Source organism: Dryobates pubescens, chromosome 41, assembly GCF_014839835.1.
Source record: "Dryobates pubescens isolate bDryPub1 chromosome 41, bDryPub1.pri, whole genome shotgun sequence".
Lineage (NCBI taxonomy): Eukaryota > Metazoa > Chordata > Aves > Piciformes > Picidae > Dryobates > Dryobates pubescens.
The window spans coordinates 106,897-112,693 of record NC_071652.1 but is presented as its reverse complement, the minus strand read 5'-3'; positions in this window follow the sequence as shown (position 1 = coordinate 112,693).

Sequence of the window (5,797 nt, the reverse complement as noted above, 5' to 3'; positions counted from 1 at the left end):
CCCTCCATCTTTATGTCCCCCTCCCCACCTTGTGTCCCCCTCCCCACCTTGTGTCCCCCTTCCCCCCTTGTGTCCCCCCCTTGTGTCCCCCCCTTGTGTCCCCCTTCCACCCTTGTGTCCCCCTCCCAACCTCGTGTCCCCCCCCACCCTTATGTCCCCACCTTGTGTCCCCCTCCCCACCTTATGTCCCCCCCACCCTTGTTCCCCCCCTCCCCACCTCGTGTCCCCCCTCCCAACCTCATGTCCCCCCATCCTTGTGTCCCCCTCCCCGGGTTGCCTCCTGCCCCGTCCCCCGCAGGCTCTGCTCGCCCCGGGCCGTCCCCGGGAGCCGCTCGGGGCCGCTCTGGCTGCGCCGTCGGTGCCATGGCAATGGCCAAGGCAGCTCCTCGCTGCCACCTGAGCCCCGCTCGCCCCGCACAGGCCCCGGCACCATCTGGAGCTGCGCGCCCCGGGCTGGAACCCACCCAGGTGCCCCCTGCCCATCACCTGGGCTTCCCCCGAGCGCTGGGGAAGCAGGGGAGGAAGCAGCCCCCCGCCCCTGCCAGGGTCCGGGAAGGGAGATGAGGAGGGGGAAGAAGCTCCTGGGAAGGAGAGGATGGAGGGGAGGCAGAGGAGACTCCAGCGAGAGACCCGCGGGGGGGATGCGGGCAGGGGGCCGTGGGGATGCCAGGGCAGGGAGGGGGTGGAGAGCGAGGCCGAACTGGGGGTGAGGGCAGGGGGAGAGGCAGGGAGCGGAGCGGAGCCGCTGCGGAGGTCGCTGCGCCCCGCCGGGTCGGGGATCGCCGTCCCGGGGCCAGACCCCCAGCTCCCTGCCCCTTCCCTCTCCGACCCTGCCCCCGGGGCAGCTTCCCACCGGGCAGCACCCAGGGCACGCAGGCTGCCCCCGCTGGAGCCGCTCGGGCAGCTGCTCCTCACGGCCCGGGGCAGCCGCCGGTGCCCACCCGCCCCACGCACGCACCGCGGAGCCGGGCACGGTGCGGCCGTGAGCCAGGCCAGGCGTGCGGGGGCACGGGAGGGGCACAGGATGGGCAGTGCCCAGCTCACAGGGGCACTGTGTGGTGGCACAGGATGGGCACGGCTGTGTGGTGGCGCTGGATGGGCAGTGCCCAGCTCACAGGCACTCTGTGTGGTGGCATGGGACGGGCACGGCTGTGTGGTGGCACAGGATGGGCACGGCTGTGTGGTGGCACTGGATGGGCAGTGCTCAGCTCACAGGGGCACTGTGTGGTGGCACAGGATGGGCACGGCTGTGTGGTGGCACTGGATGGGCAGTGCTCAGCTCACAGGCACACTGTGTGGTGGCACAGGACGGGCACGGCTGTGTGGTGGCAGGGGACGGACACGGCTGTGCGGTGGCACAGGACGGGCACGGCTGTGTGGTGGCATAGGACGGGCACGGCTGTGCGGTGGCACAGGTCGGGCATGGTTGTGCGGTGGCAGGGGACGGGCACGGCTGTGCGGTGGCACAGGTCGGGCATGGTTGTGTGGTGGCACAGGACGGGCACGGCTGTGCGGTGGCACAGGTCGGGCATGGTTGTGTGGTGGCACAGGACGGGCACGGCTGTGCGGTGGCACAGGTCGGGCATGGTTGTGCGGTGGCAGGGGACGGGCACGGCTGTGCGGTGGCAGGGGACGGGCACGGCTGTGCGGTGGCACAGGATGGCCACAGCTGTGTGGTGGCACAGGTCGGGCATGGTTGTGTGGTGGCAGGGGACGGGCACGGCTGTGCGGTGGCACAGGACGGGCACGGCTGTGCGGTGGCAGGGGACGGGCACGGCTGTGCGGTGGCACAGGTCGGGCACGGCTGTGTGGTGGCAGGGGACGGGCACGGCTGTGCGGTGGCAGGGGACGGGCACGGCTGTGCGGTGGCACAGGACGGGCACGGCTGTGCGGTGGCACAGGTCGGGCACGGCTGTGCGGCGGCAGGGGACGGTCGCTGCCCGGGTCTCAGGGCTGTGCGGTGGCGCAGGGCGGCCAGGGCCCGACCCGCAGGGCCGCGGCTGCGGGGGCTGCCCACGCGTGGGAGCCGCGGGGAGGGCTCCGGCCCCGTCCTGCCTCCCCCGCCGTGGCTGCCGGCCGGCTCCGCGCCGCTCCCTCGCCCCTCTCTCGCCCCTCTCCCCCTCTCCGCCTTATGCAATATGCATTGCCGAGCAGATGTCGCTTCTCCCGGAGCCCCCCCACCCTCCTCCCTCCCTCCCTCTCCCCCAGCCCCACCACCTCCATCCACCCTCCAGGACCACATCCAACCTCCACCTCCCTCCTCTCCCGGGGCCTCCAACCTCCCGCACAGCCAATGGCATCCCCCTGCCTGCGCTTGAATATTTATGAGGGGGGGGCCACCAGAGCGGCCAATGAGGCGGCCGGGGTCGGCCCGGCGGGCGAGGTTGGGGTCTATATATAGAGTGTGGGGCACATGCCCACCGTGGGGTGCCCATCTCAGCCCCCTGGCCCTCTCGCACTGCCGCCCCCGGGAGCAGCAGCATGTCCTGGCCCCGAGGCCGCCGGGGTTCCCCCTGACCACTGCCCCCCCAGCCCCGAGGCCACCCCTTGGAAGGAGCAGCAGCCTCCCCCCCAACCCCCCAAGAAACTTTCTGCCTCCTCAATGAGCCTGGAGGTGCCTCCCCCCCCGGATTACTTGGAGCTTCGTCCCGCTGGAAGAGGGAAGCCAGAAGCTGGGAATGGTCATCGGCTTGAGGGTAAGGCGGAGGTCCTGGGGACGGGGGAGGTCCTGGATGCTGCCGTGAGGTTTGGAGGGTGCTGAAGTGGGAGAGGGGAGAGGAGCGGCGTGGGCCGTGGGGGAAGGTCCGCACAAAGCCGCGGGGCTGGCTTGGGGAAGGGGCTTGGCCTCGGAGCCAGGCTGAAGGCGCAACCCCAGGGGGCCGGGAGCTGGCGCAGGTCCTGTCCGGGAGGGGAAAGGGACAAGGAACCTCCGGGCAGGTGGCTTCGAGGAGGTCCCAGATGCGCTTTGCGTGGCCAAGGAGTCTCCAGAAATCGTCCAGGGGCTCCAGGAGAAGCCAGGAGCTGGGGGGCTGCCCCCCACGGGGGGCTGCGGGGGCTTGGCTGGGGGCAGGGCTGGAGCCGGAGTGGCTCTGAGCGAGGTCCTTGCCCCAGCTGGGTTCGGGATGGCGGCAGGAGGTGGCACCTCTGGAGGCAAGGGTGGGAAGGAGCCGCTCAGGGCACGACTCCCCCATCCCCTGGCGCAGCCTCCTGAGGACCAGGCTGGCCCCGTGGAGCTCAGGACTTGGTCTGGGTCCAGCACTGAGCCTTCTCTTCATGCCCGCGGTCACCGGGCGCCTCCTGATGACCTCCCCCCCCGCGACTGGGACCCTCCCTGTGCAGGACTCCTGTGGGGAGCACCTTAAAGTCAGCCTCAAGGACACCGAGACAGCCACAGGGACCCTGTCCCACCGCCTGCAGGCTGTGCCAGGGCAGCGACTGCTCCTGGGCCGGGTCTCCATCCCCACTCGCCTGAAGACTGAGGAGGGTTTGCCACCTGCCCTGCCCCGGGACGAGATGGGAACCTTGTGCCTGGGGTTCCAGGAGAGGACAGGAGGTGGTTGGTTGTCTCCTGCCCGGCCCTGAGCTGCAGCGCTGGGGCCGGGAGGCAGCAGAGCTGCTCGGCAGGGTCCGGTTCAGCCGCGCACGGACAGCACCCGCGGCAGGGAAGGGATGGAGCAGCGCCTGGGCTTGGAGAGCAGGAGCAGAGCGGGGTCAGAGGGAGTGCTGAAGCCAGAGCAGGAGGTCAGGGGCAGGTCCCCATCCCCAAGAGCAAAGAGGAGCTGGGCACAGGCAGCTCCTGGGTGTCCACGCAGCAGCTTCTCACCACAGCCCAGGAGCTGCCAGGGCACAGCTGCCGTGGTGCACATCCAGAGCTGGGCTGGGGAGGAGCAGCTGAGGGGCCTGAGGGTGTTCAGGCTGGAGAGGAGGAGGCTGAGGGGAGACCTTCTGGGTCTCTACAGCTCCCTGAGAGGAGGCTGGAGCCAGCTGGGGGCTGGGGTCTTCTGGCAAGGAACAAGGGACAGGACAAGAGGAGATGGCCTCAAGTTGCTCCAGGGCAGGCTCAGGTTGGCCACGAAGAACAATTTCTGCCCTGCAGGAGCGGTCAGGGACTGGCCCAGGCTGCCCAGGGAGGTGGTGGAGTCCTCACCCCTGGAGAGGTTCAAGAACCCTGTGGCCATGGTGCTTGGGGCCAGGGTTTGGTGGCCACGGTGGTGCTGGGTTGCTGCTGGACTGGATGATCCCTGAAGGCTCTTCCAACCCAAACCATTCCATGATTCTCCATCCCCTGGCTCGTTCCAAGCTTGTCAGCCCTGAGAGAGGGAACATGTTGGACAGCTCTGCCTGGCTGCCTGCCCAGCCTGCCTCCAGCTCTTCCAGCAGCGCCAATTCCCCACCTGAAGTTTGTTCCCTTTCCCCGGCTCCACACCTGCCCAGCTCCTGCAGCAGGACCTGCTTGGTCCAGCTCTGTTCTTGGGGTGCTGGAGGCACCTGGCAGGGTCCTGGAGATGTGTGGGGAAGGCAGCAGGAGAGGGGAGAGGGAGAGGAGAGGGGAGAAGAGAAAAGGGAAAGGGAAAGGAGAGGGGAGGAGAGGAAAGGGAAAGGGAAGGGGAAAGGGAAGGGGAAAGGGAAAGGGAAAGGAAAGGAAAGGAGAGAAGAAGGAAAGGAAAGGAGAGAAGAAGGAAAGGAAAGGAGAGAAGAAGGAAAGGAAAGGAGAGAAGAAGGAAAGGAAAGGAGAGAAGAAGGAAAGGAAAGGAGAGAAGAAGGAAAGGAAAGGAGAGAAGAAGGAAAGGAAAGGAGAGAAGAAGGAAAGGAAAGGAGAGAAGAAGGAAAGGAAAGGAGAGAAGAAGGAAAGGAAAGGAGAGGAGGAAAGGAAAGAAGGAAAGGAGAGGAGAGGAGGGGAAAGGGGAAAGTAGAGAAGGGGAAGGGGAAAAGGGGAGGAGAGGAAAGGGAAAGGAGAGGAGAGGAAAAGAAAAGGGAAAGGGGAAAGGAGAGGAAAGGGAAGGGAGAGGGGAGAAGAGAAAAGTGAATGGGGAAAAGAGAGGAGAGGGAAAGGAGAGGGAAAGGGAAAGAGGGAAAAGGGAAAGAGGGGAAAGGGAAAGAGGGGAAAGGAGAGAGAAAGGGAAAGGGAATTGGGAAGGGCGAGGGAAAGGGAGCGGCAGCGTTCCCGACCGCATCCCGGGGGAGCCTGGGGCCGGCGCCTGTTTGGACACATCGAGCAGGGCAGCTGCGGTGGCTCCCATCTGCCGGGGTGCTCGGGTCCGTGACAGAAGGACTCATTTAGCACCCCCCTCCCCTGGCCCCTGCAGGCTGCTTCTCCCCTTCGCTCATCCACCACCTGTCACCTCCCCAGAGAGCCAGCAGCAACCTTCTCCCGCAGCCACCCCACCGGCTCCCTGCGACTGGGGGACCGGGAGCCCCGCGCAGGGGTGGGACTCACGCCTGGCACCGGGGTGGAAGGGACCCTCCAAGGGCATCTTGTCCAACCCCCCTGCAGGCAGCAGGGACGCCTCCAGCTGGAGCAGGCTGCCCATCAAGGCTGATGGTGAGCACGGAGCCTCCACCCCCTCCCTGGGCAGCCTGCGCCGCTCTCTCCCCACCCTCACAGCGCAGAGCTTCCTCCTGCTGTCCGACCTAAACCTGCCCTGCTCCAGCTCCAAACCGCTGCCCCTGGTCCTGTGCCCTGCTCTGCCTGCAGGGATGGCAGAGCAAAGAGCCAAGCTCCGCAGCTGCATAGAGCCGCGGAGTGCTTTGGGTTGGAGAAGCTCCCTGGCATCCTCCGGGCCAGCAGCAGCCCAGC